The following is a 15,869-nucleotide window of genomic DNA, read 5'->3' on the forward strand; positions in this document are numbered from 1 at the left end:
GTTAAATGAAGAAACAATGATACTTACAATAGCATAAAACATTAAATACATAGGAAATAGTGCAATGAAGGAAGTGTAAGACTTGTACGCTGAGTCTACAAAATATTTTTGAAAGAAAAAGAAGATCCAAGTGAATGGAAAGATTTCTCATGCTCATGAGTTGGAAGATTTAATATAATTTGAATGAAAATACTTCCCAAATTGATTTATAGATTTAATGCAATCCCTATCAAAATTCTGTCTTTTTGCAGAAATTGAAAAAATTATTCTAAAATTTATATAGAAATGAAAAGACGATTAAATATCCAAAACAATTTTGAAATAGAAGAACAAAGTGGGAGTACTCAAATTTCTCAATTTCAAAACTTACCTCAAAGTCACAGTAATCTAAACAGTGTGATAATGGTGTAAGAATAGACATATAGACTGATAAAATCAAATTTAAAGTTCAGAAATAAACCCATTCATCTACATGCAATTGATTTTCAACAAGGGTGCCAAGACCATTTAATGAGGAAAAAATAGACTTCAACAAATGGTGCTGGGACAACTGGATATCCACACGTAAAAGGAAAAATTTGTCTACCTCATTCCATATATGAGAATTAATTCAAAACTGACCAAAGACCTTAATGTAATAACTAGAATTGTAAATGTTTAGGAAAAAATGGTACAAATAGTTGTGACCTTAGATTAGGCAATGCTTTCTTAAATATGACACCAAAAACATAGCCACAAAAAATAGCTAAATTGGACTTCATTTAAGTTAAAAACTTGAGTGTATTAAAGGATACTACCAAGGAAGGGGAAAAAAGCCCACTGAATATGAGAAAAATATTTGAAAATTGGATTAATATCCAGAATATATAAAGAACTACTACAAATCAGCAGCAGCAACAACGACAATAAAACACAAATGATCTAAGAAATGATCAAAAGATTTGAATAGTTTTTTGAAAAAGATATTTAAGTGGGCTATAAGCACATGAAAGGGAAATGAAAATCAAAACCACAATGAGATACCATTTGATATCGAGTGGAATAACTATCATCAAGAAAGATGGAAAATAACAAGTGTTGCGGAAAATGTGGAGAAATTGGATTCTCATACATTTCTGATGGAAACATAAGATGGTGGAGGTAGTTTGAAAAACAGGTTGGCAGTTCTTAAAGAATTAAAAATAGAGTTCCCATATAACCCAGCAATTCCACTCTTAGGTATATACTTAAGAAAATAGTTTCTACCTAAGAATTGAAAAATTCTCAATGAATTCTCATAGCAGCATTATTCATAATAGTAAAAAAAACTGAAATAACCCAAATGCCCATCAGCTGATAAATATATAAACACAATGTGGTATATTTATATAACACAGTATTATTTATTGATAGAAGGAATGAAATAGCTATATATCCTACAACTTGGATGACCTTGAAAAATTATGGTAAGTTATGGAAGGCAGACACAAATGGGTATATATTTTATAATTCCAGTTATGTAATGTCCAGAATAGTCAAATCTATAAAGATAGAAAACAAATTAGTAGTTTCTGGGGATTAGAGAAGGAGTTTCTTTTTGGGGTGATGGAAAGGTTTTGGAATTAAATAGTGGTGATGGCTGCACAACATTGTAAATATACTAACATCTATTAAATTAAACAAATCAAAATGGTTGAAATAGTGAATATTTTGTTGTGTGAATATTATCTTAATAAAAATTGTTTTGACAAATACGATGTTTTGGAGTGTCCCTTTTTCTGTTTTTTCTTAGAAGAGTTGGATATAATTACAATTGTTTAAATTTCTGAAATGTGGTTGAAAATATAAGTTAAGTGCCCTCTTTTTTGGGAGGTTATTGATTACAGAATTAGTTGCTTTATTAATTCAGGAAAACATTCTTATTTTCTGTTTCATCTTGAGTTAATTTTGTCAAGTTTCTTTAATGGTTTTGCATATTTGAAGATGCTTCCTTTTTTCCTGTTACTTTTATTTGTGCATTTTATTTTCTTTGTAATTCATACTGCAAAGACTGAGATGTTTCTGTTTTCTATTATTATTTTCTTCTGAGATCAGATGAGATCAGGAGTGTTCATGATGGTATTGCCAAAGACTCACCATTATTATTTTCTAATATTAGCATTTATGACTCTGAATTTCCTCTTTAATAATATACCAATGGAATCCAAAAAGTTTTAATAAGTAATATTTTAATTTCAATATATTTATTTTTTCACTAAGTTTTTTTCTTTAATTAACTGGGTTTTAGAACAGTTTCTTATAATTTCATATCAGTGGGATAAATGAACACTTTCTGTAGAGTGTCAGTTATTTGACTTTTGTTAAGATTTGGCATGTAGAACAAATCGTTATATGGTCAATATTTGTGCATATTCAATATGTCCTATTAAAATTGTATTCGGTAGTTGTTGAATGAAGTTCTTTGTAATTATTCCCTTCACAAAAATAGTAAATTTTTATTAACATCCAATGTATTATTGATGTTTAAAGTCTTCTTTTTCTTTGAATGACTAAGAAAAATAAGTTATAATCTCCCTCTATAGTTTGGAATTTTTTCATTTTTCCTTGTAGGTTGCTCAATTTTTGTTTTATAAATTTGATGCTATGTTATTGAAGTGCACATATTTTGATGTATATATTTTTCTGGTACCACACTGTTTTGGTGACTATGATCTTATAGCATACTTTGAAATCAGGTAGTGTGATGCCTCCAGATTTGTTCTTTTTGCTTAGTCTTGCTTTGGATATGTGGGCTCTTTTTTGGTTCCATATGAATTTTAGAATTGTTTTTACTAACTCTGAAGAATGATGGTGGTGTTTTGATGACTCCGTGGGGGTCATCCACTTTGTAGGATATATAGCTATTTCATTCCTTGTATCAATAAATAATACTGTATTATATAAATATACCACAATGTGTTTATATATTTATCAGCTGATGGGCATTTGGGTTATTTCAGCTTTTTTACTATTATGAATAATGCTGCTATAAGAATTCACTGAGAATTTTTCAACTCTTACGTACAAACTTTTTTCTTAAGTATATACCTAAGAGTGGAATTGCTGGGTTATATGGTAACTCTATTTTTAATTCTTTGAGAACTGCCAACCTGTTTTTCAAACTGCTTCCACCATTTTGGTGGTTTAAGGCTCTATTTTTTGTGCTGATGGGCCTCCTGCTGGGAGATGGCGCTTTCCAGAAAGCATCCGCTGTAGTAGTGTTGAGAGATGACAACATGCTAGCAGCCCTCGCTTGCTCTCAGCGCCTCCTTGGCCTCGGCGTCCACTCTAGTTGCACTCGAGGAGCCCTTCAGCCCGCCACTGCACTGTGGGGGCCCCTCTCTGGGGCTGGTCAAGGCCGGAGCCGGCTCCCTCTGCTCGAAGGGTGTGGAGGGAGAGGCCCTGGTGGGAGCCGGGGCTGTGTGTGGCCCTTGTGGGCTGGCGCGGGTTCTGGGTGGGCGCGGGCTCGGTGGGCCCCACACTTGGGGCGGCTGGCCGGTGCCTGCTGGGCTTGACCGGGGGATGAGCTCTCTCTAGGCGGCTGGAGTGCTCGGGCTGGGTGCTGCAAAGTCCTGTCTGGCGAGTGCCATCAAGAGGTGAAGCCGGCTGGGCTTCTGGGCCCGCTGGGGACTTGGAGAACTTTTCTGTCTAGCTAAATGATTGTAAACGCACCAATCAGCACTCTGTGTCTAGCTAAAACTTTGTAAATGCACCAATCAGCGCTCTGGGTCTAGCTAATCCGGTGGGGGACTTGAAGAACTTTTGTGTCCAGCTAAAGGATTTTAAATTCACCAATCAGCACTCTGTGTCTAGCTAAAGGTTTGTAAATGCACCAGTCGGCACTCTGTTAAAACGGACCAATCAGCTCTCTGTAAAATGGACCAATCAGCAGGATGTGGATGGGGCGGGGCGGCAAACAAGGGAATAAAAGCAGGCCACCGGAGGCCACAGCTCAACAGGCTTGGGTCCCCTTCCATGCTGTGGGAAGTTTGTTCTTTCGCTTTTTGCAACATAGCTTGCTGCTGCTCACTCTTTGGGTCCGTGCCGCCTTTAAGAGCTGTAACACTCACTGCGAAGGTCTGCAGCTTCACTTCTGAGGCCAGCCAGACCACGAACCCACTGGGAGGAATAAGCAACTCTGGACACACCATCTTTAAGAATTGTTAACACTCACCAGGAGGGTCTGCGGCTTCATTCTTAAACTCAGCGAGACCAAGAACCCACCAATTCCGGACACTGTGGAGAGGGACCAGTGGTGGGCAGGGCTCCAGAACTCCAAAGATCGTATGTTCTTTGTCTTCTGCTACCAGGGTGGATATGGAAGGACCATCAGGTGGGGGTGGGGCTAGGCGTGCCCGAGCTCAGACTCTCCTTGGGTGGGTCTTGCTTTCGCTGCTGTGGGGGATGGAGTTCAGATTCCCATGTTAGTGGAATTGTGTACCTAGAAGGATTATGGCTGCCTCTGCTGAGTCATGCAGGTTGTCAGGGAAGTGGGGGAAAGCTAGCTTCCACGCACACTGAAAGGCTGGTCTCACTCCCACAATGCCCCTTGTGATAGCCCGGAGTCTGTTTCCAGGCCGAAGGCGAATCTGGCTTGAAAACTTACCTGAGGCTTTCTGCCTTCCGACTGACAAAGAAATGGGCTTCAGTTCTCACCCCGCCTGTGAAGTCTGCAAACCGGATTCACGCCCTCCCCCCGAGTTCTGGCCAGGAGGCTTCCAGCCCCATTTAATTTTTTACAAAGTTCAGCTAGAGAAGTCCTTCTCCCTGTGAAGTTTTACCCCCTGCTCCTCTGGCCACCCTCCTGATGGATGCCTGTGGTGTCAGGCAGGAATGGGCTACTTGGGGATCCAGCGGCCTTCCAGTGCCTTTGTGCTACTTCCTTTACTCCTGTATGTTGCTCAGCTTGGCTCTCTAACTTGGCTCAGCTCCAGGTAAAGTCACGAACTTCTCCCACAAACAGACTTTCAGCTTCTCCAGTGGGGGTGTGTGTTCATGAGACGAGGGTCTCCCTTTCCCATTTCCGTGGTTAGGGGACTTAAAGTATTTGGGGTGTCTCCCAGGTCCTGCAAGAGCAGTCTGCTTCCTTCGGAGGGTCTGTGGGTCCTGTCAGGATTGCTGATCTGTTCTTGCAGTCCATCTGGAGCTAAAATTCACAATGCAAGCCTCCGCATGCTGCTCTGTCCAGAGCTGCCATCTAGTTCTGCCTCCTGTCTGTCATAATCCCTCATGACCCTTGAGCTTTTTTTTCATATGATTGTTGGCAGCATGTATGTCTTCTTTTGAGAAGTGTCTGTTCATGTCTTTGCCTACTTTTTAAAGGTTTTATTTTTTTGTAAATTTGTTTAAGTTCCTTATAGATGCTGTATATTGGATCTTTGTCGAATGCATAGCTTGCAAAAATTTTCTCCCATTCTGCAGGTTGTCTTTTTGCTCTGTTTATAGTTTCTTTTGCTGCCCAGAAGCTCTTTAGTTTAATTACATCCCATTCGTCAACTTTTGCTTTTGTCACAATTGCTTTTGGTGTCATTGTTATAAAATTTTCGCCCGTGCCTATGTCCTGAATGGTATTGCCTAGGTTGTCTTCCAGGGTTTTTATAGTTTTGTGTTTCACACTTAAGTCTTTAATCCATTTAATCCTGCATATTAAGGCCGATCTTTATGTTTAGAAATTCTTTCATCTTCTTAATCTAGTCTATTGTTGAGGTTCTCAAATTGTATTATTTATTTTATTTATTGAATTATTCCATTTCAGCTGTTAAATTCCTTTTCACTCATTTTATGGATTTGTTTGATTGAAATCTGTTGCTGGAGAATTATTGGTTTTCCTTCAGAGATGCTATGTTTCCTTGCTCTTTAATGTTTCTTATGCCCTTACAATATTTGAATATCTGGTAAAACAGTTGCTTCTTCTAATTTTATAGATTGGCATTGGTAGTAAAAGACTGACTTCTGCAGCTGTATCTATACTGTTGAATCAGTAAGACACTTTGCCTTTAGTTCTGGGTTGGTTCAGTAGTTTAGACTTCTATGATTTCTTCAGCTATAATCAGCATCACTGATGTCTGTGAGCTCCTCAGTGTCTTAGCCTTCATTGTTAATGGAGGCTGTGGTGAGATTTTGCTGGGGAAAGACAAGCCAGGCAGTTTGGTCCTTGGGCACCAGTTGCATTGGTCTTTGAACTTGTGGGTGATGAACGTGGGCACTACTGGTTGAAGTTTCAGGCAGGCCATCCTCGGGCCTTCAGGTGGCTTTTTTTTTTTTTTTTTGAGATGGAGTTTTGCTCTTGTTGCCCAGGCTGGTGTGCAATGGTGTGATCTCAGCTCACTGCAACCTCCGCCTCCCAGGTTCAAGCAATTCTCCTGCCTCAGCCTCCCGAGTAGCTGGGATTACAGGCATGCACCTCCATGCCCGGCTAATTTTGTATTATTATTATTATTATTATTATTATTATTATTATTATTTTTTAGTAGAGATGGAGTTTCTCCATGTTGGTCAGGCTGGTCTTGAACTCCCGACCTCACGTGATCTGCCCCCTTCAGCCTTCCAAAGTGCTGGGATTACAGGCGTGAGTCAGGTGGCTTTCTCAAGTGCCAGCAGTGACAGTGGTGAGCTAGGTAGATAGGCATGCCCTCAAGACCCTGAGAGGCATGTGTAGCATCAGCAATTGCAGTAGTCATAGCAGGTCAACTCTTGCGACCCCAGATGGCATGTGCAGACACCAACAGTCGTGGCAACATGATGGACAGAGTAGTCCTCAGGCTTTCACCTTGTGCAAATATGTGGGCACTGGTGGCAGCGGTGATGGCAGGCTGGGAAGTCCTATCCTTAGGCTCTCAGGAGACACACAGGTACTTGATGGTGATAGACATGGTGGATTAATCCCCAGGCTCCCAGACAATGTGCACAGGCACCACCAGGCTGGGTGGGCTCATACTCAGGTCACAAGAAGGCATGCACAGGTGCCAATGACAGAGAGCAGTGTGGGTTGATCCCCAGCCTCCTGGACAACGAGCTTGGGTAGTGGTAGCGACAGCAATGGGTGGGATGGGCCTGTGCTCTGGCCCTGGAATAGTGCCCAGGAAGGCGAGTCCCCAGGTTCCCTGAGGATGCCTGCAGGTGTGCAGTGGCCCTGCTCCTGGGGGTCAGGATTGCTGTCAGTGTCAGTGGTCCTGGGAAGGTGACTCTCCACTTGTGAAGAGTGGCTGCTTCAGCTCCCTTTGTTCTGGGGGCAGCCTCTCTAGTGAATGGCACTGCCAGTTCCCTGGAGTGTAGGACACTGTGTAGGCTAGAGTGATGGGGACCAAGCTACACTGGTGAGTTCAGCTGGTATTGTGACTCTGCAGGCCTCTGGATGGACATGAGGGAATGTCACTGGGGGTCCAGAAATGTGGAGATGCAGGGGCTGTTGGGCCCCAGGGAAGGATGTAGTCTGATGGGGGCTGGACTCTCAAAATGGCACTGTGCCACAGCTGCCTGTGTCTGTGGGTGGGTGCAAACGATCCAGTGCCAACTCCTTCTCTGGGACAATGACCATCACATAGACTCCAGGCAGCTCCCTATAGTAGTCTCAGGGCCTGCGAGGGCTGAGAAACTGTCCCTTGGCTAGGATTGCAGTGTCCACAGTGGGAATATGGACCACTGGAGCTGTCTTTTTTACCTTTTCACCACACTGGAGAGCCTGTCCTGGCTTTAAGCTGATTCTGGCTGGGCTGCTGCTTCATTTTCCTTTCCTTCCATACCTCAGAGATTCCTTGTTACTTTGCTGCTGAATTCTAGTGCCCTCTTTCATGCCCTCTTCAAGGTATGATTATCTACTTGCTGTTTTGGTCTTTCTTTGGGAGGACACAGTGCCTGGTACCTCTAGTCAGCCATCTTGAAGGCCACCTCCTAGCAATGAGAGGATAACATTCTATGTGACGGCTTTAACATACGTGTCCAAACTGCTTCTTTTCTAGGGAAGCACTTACTCTAAGAAATAAATGTTATATAGTGCAAAAATATATTAAAGGGTCAGTTGGTGATGTAGTTTCAAGAGTGGCACTGAGGAAAACTTGGCACTTCGACAGGATTGAGTTGGTTGGAATATATCTCAATCTCTGAGATTTTGAACCCAATGTTTTGAACTTTTTGAGATTTCAAGTAGCCCATGTGACATAACTTAACATTCTTTCTTGGCCAAATCAGGCATAGTGAAAAATAAAATCCAGCTAATATACTTTGAAATATCTTGATTCTATACTCTTTCAGTAACCAAGGGGAGGCCCCCCATTACTTTACACAAAAAAGAAAAGTCTATGAATGAGAATCTCTTCACACAAAGCCACTAAAATTGTGTCTAAAAGGAGCAAAATGGTGACAGGTGGTAAAAGCACTCAGTGGCTATTGTAGGCAGAATAATGTCCCCTCTGTCTCCCACCAAAGCTATCCACATTCTAACTCCTGGGTCCTGTGAATGTGCCACCTTGTAAGGCAAAGGGGAATTGAGGTTTCATGTGAAATTAAGGCTGTTAATCAGCTGACCTTAAAATAGGGAGATTATCTTAGATTATCCAGGTGGGCCCAATGTAATCATGAGTCCTAAAAAATGGAAGAGTGGGGAGAAGATGAATTCAGAATGATGGAATGTGAGGACTCAACGCTCCTTTGCTGGCTTTGAAAATGGATGGAGGAAGCTATGGTGCCCAGGAGTAACCTGCCATTGCTGGGATAAAGGTGCAGGAAGAAAACTGCAGAGCTTCCAGAAGAAAGCTCAGCCCTGCTGACACCTTGATGTTGGCCCACTGAGATCCAACTGAAACCTGCAGCCTATAGAGCTGTCAGATAATGCATTTGTGTTGCTTTAAGCCACTAAGTTTGTTGTAATTTGTGATAGCAGCCGTAGGAAGCCCATGCAGTGTTTTAAAAGATGGAAGAAAATGCTGAATGACTATTCCCAGAGAAAGGTGGTAACTAAAGGAATTCCCTGAATCTTGGCCAGGCATACATGTACAGACCCAGGGAATTGCTTTTGAAAAGAGTGCTGAACAAATTGCCTTTAATCTGAGTGCACCTCTTTTTATAATTTAGATTTCTGGTGAAGTCTGGCTGACGTGATTGTGCAATTTTCCCATGTGCTGCACCTTTATCAGGGAGAGACAGACCCCTGCAAGGCTGCATGGAATAGGATGGTGCATTTTCCCAGTAAAAAAGGGGAGTGGTCTTCCCACACGCAGGGTGAAGGGTTACAGTGCGAAACAAAAGCAATAGGTATGGTTGAAAGTTCCCCCACCCTGCTGTAGGTCATTTTCAACTAAGAGGTCATCCAGATGGGATAGAAGGATACTGGAAACCAAACAGTAATCAAGTCATAACATGTAATATAAACTTATTTTTTTCTTTCTTTTTTTTTTTTTTTTTTGAGACAGTGTCTTGCTCTGTCGCCCAGGCTGGAGTGCAGTGTCAGGATCTCGGCTCACTGCAGCCTCCACCTCATGGGTTCAAGAGATTCTGCTTCAGCCTCCTGAGTAGCTGGGATTACAGGTGCCCGCCACCATGCCTGGCTAAATTTTTGTATTTTTAAAAGAGACAGGGTTTCACCATGTTGGCCAGAATGGTCTTGATCTCCTGACCTCATGATCCACCCACCTTGGCCTTCCAAAGTGCTAGGATTGCAGGCATGAGTCACCGCACCCAGCCAGTAATATAAACTTTTAAAAGAGGTTTTGTGCTGGTTGGTTTTGGTTTATTCTTTTTTGAGGATTCAGTAAAAATCCCTGTGAGGAAAACGGAGAGAGGGAAAGGGAGACAGGGAGACAGGGAGAGGGAGAGAGAAAAAAGAGAACCTAAAACCTCCAGAAAACAACAGGCTTCAGTCCTTTTTGGGTGTAGTGCTCTCAATTCTTGGTTGATGCCCCAGAGGCAGACAGCAGGGTCAGCTATTTAAACATCTCCTAACATGGATTTCTGTTTCGAGGCAAAAGTCCCGACAGGAGCCATTTGGACGTTCACAGATCTCCTTGAATTTGCCCCTGGCTACATGCAGAAGAGGGTTATTGTAACCATTCATCAGTCTTTCTTTACTTTGTATTGAATTACATGGATGTAGGGGGCAGTGCCTGAAAATAATCTCGTGCGGATTTGCGTGTGTGTGTGTGTGTGTGTGTGTGTGTGTGTGTGTGTGTTATTTGATTTCTTAAACACTTAAAAATCTGCTGTCACACAAAAATTTGGATTTTTTGGTGTTCTTGAAAAATCTGAGAATATTGGGTGCACCTACATGACAAAAGGCTGGAGGTGAGTAGCCCGCTCCCCTTTACAAGTTCTAGAGCATGCAAGTTTCAGTTTATTTCTCCCTTATTATCTTCTAACACTGATGGGATATTTCAGCCTTTTAAAAAAATTTATTGTCTTCTACTATGGATTTTCCTGGAGTGAAAGAGAAGAAAATCTCTTTTGGCTTATCTCTTTTTATTTCTACACACACACACACACACACACACTCTATATGATAGATTATAATAGATGTATCTTTCATAAGTAGAACTGAAATATAGACCTAAAAGATAATATACTTTAATTGTTAGAGAGGATATTTTTCCTGTGGAAGGGAACAATATTCCTATGTGTTTAATACACAAATATATCTGTGCCAGTACTTGGTACACCCTGAGACTTCACTCACTACTTATATCTCTGGCACTGGTCTTTGAGGTTGCAATTTTTCTCTAGAAACCATGGCATATATTAAGAGTGAAACATCCAAGGCCTTCTTAAAGGCTCGAAAACTATACTTGTTGAAAACATTGAATAGTATTTCATTTATGTCCGAAGATATCACTGCTCTGGGAATAGGCTGCACACACTGAGGTATTTAGTTTGAAAAGTGTTTTAATTCTGAGCAGTCTTTGTATGTAACACAGAGCACCTTTTCCATGACAACTTCTTGGCAATAAGGGAGGTATAAAAACCAGCCCTTTTTTTTTCTATTCTGGAACACAAAAGCCAATTCTAGAATAGCTTTCAATCAGTACAGCAATTTTTATAAACATTCAATAAATGCCTATTGAATTGAACTGAAATCCAAATGTATTAGATTCCATTTTACTTTTCAATGGTCACAAAGCAGTTAGTGGATTGATGTGAAGACCAAATATATGTAATATCATATTTATATCTGTAATGCAAATTGGGAAATAAAGGTCATGCTTTTCTGAAGACAATGGTAATTGTAAATGTTGACCACTTGGTAGAAACAAGCTGAAATCTGAGTTTTTTGATCCCTGAGCTTTCCATCTCTTCCTTTTATCTGTAAGTAGTCAGCTACTACGTATAGTAGTACCCAAGCCCACTGGCTTTCTGCTAAAATTGGCCCTTTGCAGCTGGAAGAGTCATAAGAGATTAGTATAGTGTAGAGGGTGAACCACTGACCTGTCTTGTGATATGTGATAAATCACTCTTGAACATCCCTCTGTGGTAGTACTTCTTGCCTTCTACTACGGGTGGTGTTTTCCCATCTGACCTCAATTCTTGATAATGAATTTCTTGAGGGCAGGAATCATATCTTATGCTCCTCTGTATGTATATTCCAGAATCTGATTAAAGTCTTGGCTTATAATAGCTATTCAGTAAATGATTGTGGAATAATTGATTAAAATACAGCTATTTTCTAACTTGCAATGTGTTTGTGCGGAAATTTGTTGTTACTCTCAGTTCACAGGTCTTTGAATCATGTGTACTATTTTACTATACCTGAGTCTATTGAGCATTACATTTTCAAACCACTTTTCGAGAAACTTAATACAGAACTACCATTTGACCCAGTAATCTCACTACTGGGTGTATATCCAAAGGAAAATAAATCAGTCTTGTAAAAAGACCTAAATTTGTATGTTCATCACAGTGGTATTCACAGTAGCAAAGATATGGAATCAAACTAGGTGTTCATCAACAGTGGATTGAATAAAGAAAATCTATTACATATATGTCATGGAATACTATGCAGCCATAAAAAGAACAAAATTGTGTCCTTTTCAGTAGCATGGATGCAGCTGGAGGACTTTATTCTAAGCAAATTAGCTCAGGAACAGGAAGCCAAATACCACATATTCTCAGTTATAAGTGGGAGCTGAGCAATGAGTGCATATGGACATAAAAATGGGAACAAGAGAGATTGGGTCTTACCAGGAGGGGAGGGAGAGGGAGTAGTCTGAATAGCTACCCTTTGGGTACACCCTACCTGCATGACAGAGTTATTCATACCCCAAACCTCAATATCACACAATATACCCATGTAACAAATCTGCACATGCACTCCCTGAATCTAAAATAAAGGTTGAAATTATTTTAAAAAATTGAAATTACAAAGGGCTTTTAAAAATTATGGTGTACCATTGTTCAATTGCAAGAATTCAAGTAACATTAAGGATTTTAAAAATCTTTTGTTTTCATTTGTTCTTTGCTTGTAAACCCTGTGTATTGCATATTGTGGACACTATGTCTTTTCCAGCTATTTGCTTTAGGAACAAAAGCTAGAGTTACAATGAACATCATAGGCTGTCTTGTCTAGTCACTTACCTTAAAGATGAGGAAATAAGCTGACGGAAAGGAAGAAACATGCTCAAGATCACCCAGTGATCGAGGGAGGCAGATGATAGGGACAACACTAAGGCTTGGTATTCTGAGCCTCATTCCATTTTCCACTCTTGCCCTCTCTCTGTGTCCTCCTCTCCTCTCTAGCCTTCTACAAAAAGTTGGCAGTTCTGCTTCAATGTCTACCTAAGGACATCCAGAGGAGATGCCACCTCTCATTAGGCTGCATTCTTTAGCACCATCCTGTGTTTTCTTCTCCAGTCTTGTTGCATCCCATTTTTGACTGTGAGTCATGCTTCTGCCTGTGCTGTTCTATCCAATTAGTTGCTTCTATTTTGATTGAGTGACAGTGAAAACAAACAAAAAAATTGTTTATCCAAATTTGGAATTTTTAAACCTTGATTAAAAGCATTGATTTCTTGGGGTTATATATGTAAGACACATATTTTAAAATATTTTTAACTGATTAAAAAATCAAACCCATGTATTTAGCCAGGATGACTATTTAACAAGTACTAGTGAGACAGAACTTCAGTAATGCCACAAGGGTAATAATCTTATAAGTCAGTCCCCGATGTTGTGTGCTACCAAGTTAATATAATTGGATATGGTATCTCCTTTTTTCAGCCTTTAGGAAGTCACAGAGAGGAACAGCACAACAGAACTCCAGAGTGGGATGTATAGGGAAAGCCAGGATACTAAAATAAAGCATTGACGCTGACATTTACCCCACCGTTGGGAAAGGCATTTCGGTTTCCAGGGCCTTAATTTTTTTCTCTATAAAACAGCAGAAATAGAGGCAATAAGTTGCTTATTCATCCTTGAATACACATGTTCAGGAGTTCCAGAAAATTTTTGGATCTACTTTTGGTGTCTGGTAATCACCTTGGGCCAATCCAAGAAGTCCTATACACACTTCTCCAAAGCATGTCTGTGCAAGGGGCCTTATACCTGTGATTAATGTTCACATGCTGAATGCAGTAGGCTATGCTCTGGTGTGGGGTCATCCCTGGTTCCTGTGTTTAAATTCTACATTACAAGACTAGATGCTGAGAAGGAAGAGGGACAGCCAGGGATGGAGATGGAGCCTTAAGGGTAAAAGTCAAGCCCCAGGGACCAACAGTATTGGCGAGCAATAGGTTAAAGATTTCTTAGATTATAATAATATTTTCAAAGAGACTTCTTCCACCAATCCCTTCTGTCTGAGCCAACCACAGCTTTGGCATAGCTCTTATGCCAGTTCTTAGGATAACTAACTTTTGCCGAAAGAAACTAGAGGAGCTTTGGAGACCAAGATTTAGTAGAATAATGCCTGATTTTTAATTTTTGAGGCTAGTAAACTTGCCTAATTTGGAGATGGAATAAGAGGGTTTCAAAGACTTGAAACACCATTGACTTCATTTAACTGAGTTGCTATGGAGAATTAACGAATTAGATGGCTGCAGGCCTCTCAGCCAATGAGTCTTCCAGATTTCCTATTAGACCCCCTTTTCTGGTCATAGGTGATGGTGATTTCTCTTTGAGTCTTGAATCCCTGTAAGGTGTTACGCACTCTACTCTTACCAAGTTTATTTTGTTACCTGGTAGAACTTGGCTCATAAAGAAGAAAATGGTGAAGAGGAGGACAGCAATCCTCATGGCTGAAGAAAGAAGAAAGTTTGGCTTCATTTCCACGAGGCAGAGAAAACTTCCGTCTGTGGCTCTCTAGCACCAGTGGAATGTCTCTGTTTGGGTAATAAGAGTCTTTCTGTACCTCCTTAGGCATATTCATAGATAGAGGTGTTCTATGCATGCAAAATTGCTTTTATGGGAAGACTGAGAGTCCTTTTTTTATTGGACAGCCAGTTCATTAGAATGATGTGGGTGCACAGTTTTGGCCAGAAAACCTTGTTAAATGGGGACATAAGCTACAAACATTTTGGCAAAAGATGAAAGTTTATGAACAAACAACCATTTATATTGTTACAATAAATTAGACTGTGTTGAGAAATCAGTTGGTTTCATTAATGACCAGACATTTTGTTAGTGAACACTTCCCAGACTTTACTAGCCCTAAGAATTAATCACCCCACTTGCTCCTGGTCTGAAACTCCAAAGTGCTTTGTCTATGTTACAGTACTTACTGCCTTGTATGTTAGATTAGTGAATGTATATTTGCCTCATCCACTAATGTATGAGCTTCTTGCTTGCTGGGACAAGGCTATATTCCTCAGAACTGAGGAGGGAGTTGAATCATGTGGCTATTTATTCTCAAATCCTCTTCACCAAGTGGAACAAAACAACAGCGAAAGACCACCGCGCATGGAAGCAGGAGGTCTGGATTTGGATTCTAGATCTCTAGATCTATTACTAACTGGAGGTATGGATGTAGTCAGGAAAATTGTCTTCCTTAGGTCCTTCCTTGATAGCACCTATAAAGGTCGAGATCTGTTGGATCTAGATCAGGGGATTCTCAATCATTACTATGCAGAAAATCAACTGGGAGAGTTCCTTTGCAATACAGATGCTTAGTTCCATCTCATGATACTTTTATTTTTTTTAAATTGGTCAAGTATTTTTCATTAAATAATGTAAACTTTCTTAGTCTACATCTAATAAAACTCCCACCAGCATACAAATACATTGAATGATATTAGCAGCAGAATCTTTAAATAAAGTAACCATACACAACTGTTAGGCCACTTTTTTTCATTGCTTAGTATTTCATGCTATTTGTCATCATTGTCATCATAATCAGCCTCATCCTACATTGTTGAACACCCATCATGGACCATATGGCATAAACATTTTTCCTACTCATAAAGGAGCATATGTTCTCTATATGTATATAAAATTAATGTCTGAACAAAGTGGCTTAAACAAGGCAGAAGTTTGTTTCTCCCTCACTTAAATCTATAGTTCTACCTACCATGGCTAGTACAGATACCTGCCAAATTCATTAGGGACACAGGCCCCTTCCAGCTCTCTGTTCTGCTATACTTTAGAAGAGGCTCTAGTTTGGCTGCTAAATCCCCACCTATCATTTTTGAATTCCAGGCAGCAGGAAGGAAGAAAGCCAAGAGAGAAAAACAAGGAACATCTACCCCTCCTTTTAAATTTTTTAAGCAACCCCCTCTTGTTTTTTTTTAACAGACTTTGTTGAGCTATGATTACATTTAAAAAGCTGTACATATTTAAGGTGTACATCTCAGTGAGCTCGGGGATAAGTATACACCATGAACACATCACTACCATCAAGATTATAAACATATCCTTCACCTCCCTAAGTCCCCCCCCTTTAT

General features: G+C 40.4%; 1 pseudogene across 1 annotated transcript; it reads right to left on the reverse strand.

The window, feature by feature from the left end:
• Nucleotides 1-9,868: 9,868 nt before the first annotated feature.
• DEFB108P (defensin, beta 108, pseudogene) lies at nt 9,869-14,256 on the reverse strand (annotated as a pseudogene). The gene is made up of 2 exons (NR_036558.1): nt 14,169-14,256; nt 9,869-10,032 (listed from the first exon to the last, which is right to left on the reverse strand). The product of NR_036558.1 is annotated as a defensin, beta 108, pseudogene (transcript).
• Nucleotides 14,257-15,869: the final 1,613 nt, after the last annotated feature.

Source organism: Pan troglodytes, chromosome 7, assembly GCF_028858775.2.
Source record: "Pan troglodytes isolate AG18354 chromosome 7, NHGRI_mPanTro3-v2.0_pri, whole genome shotgun sequence".
NCBI lineage: Eukaryota > Metazoa > Chordata > Mammalia > Primates > Hominidae > Pan > Pan troglodytes.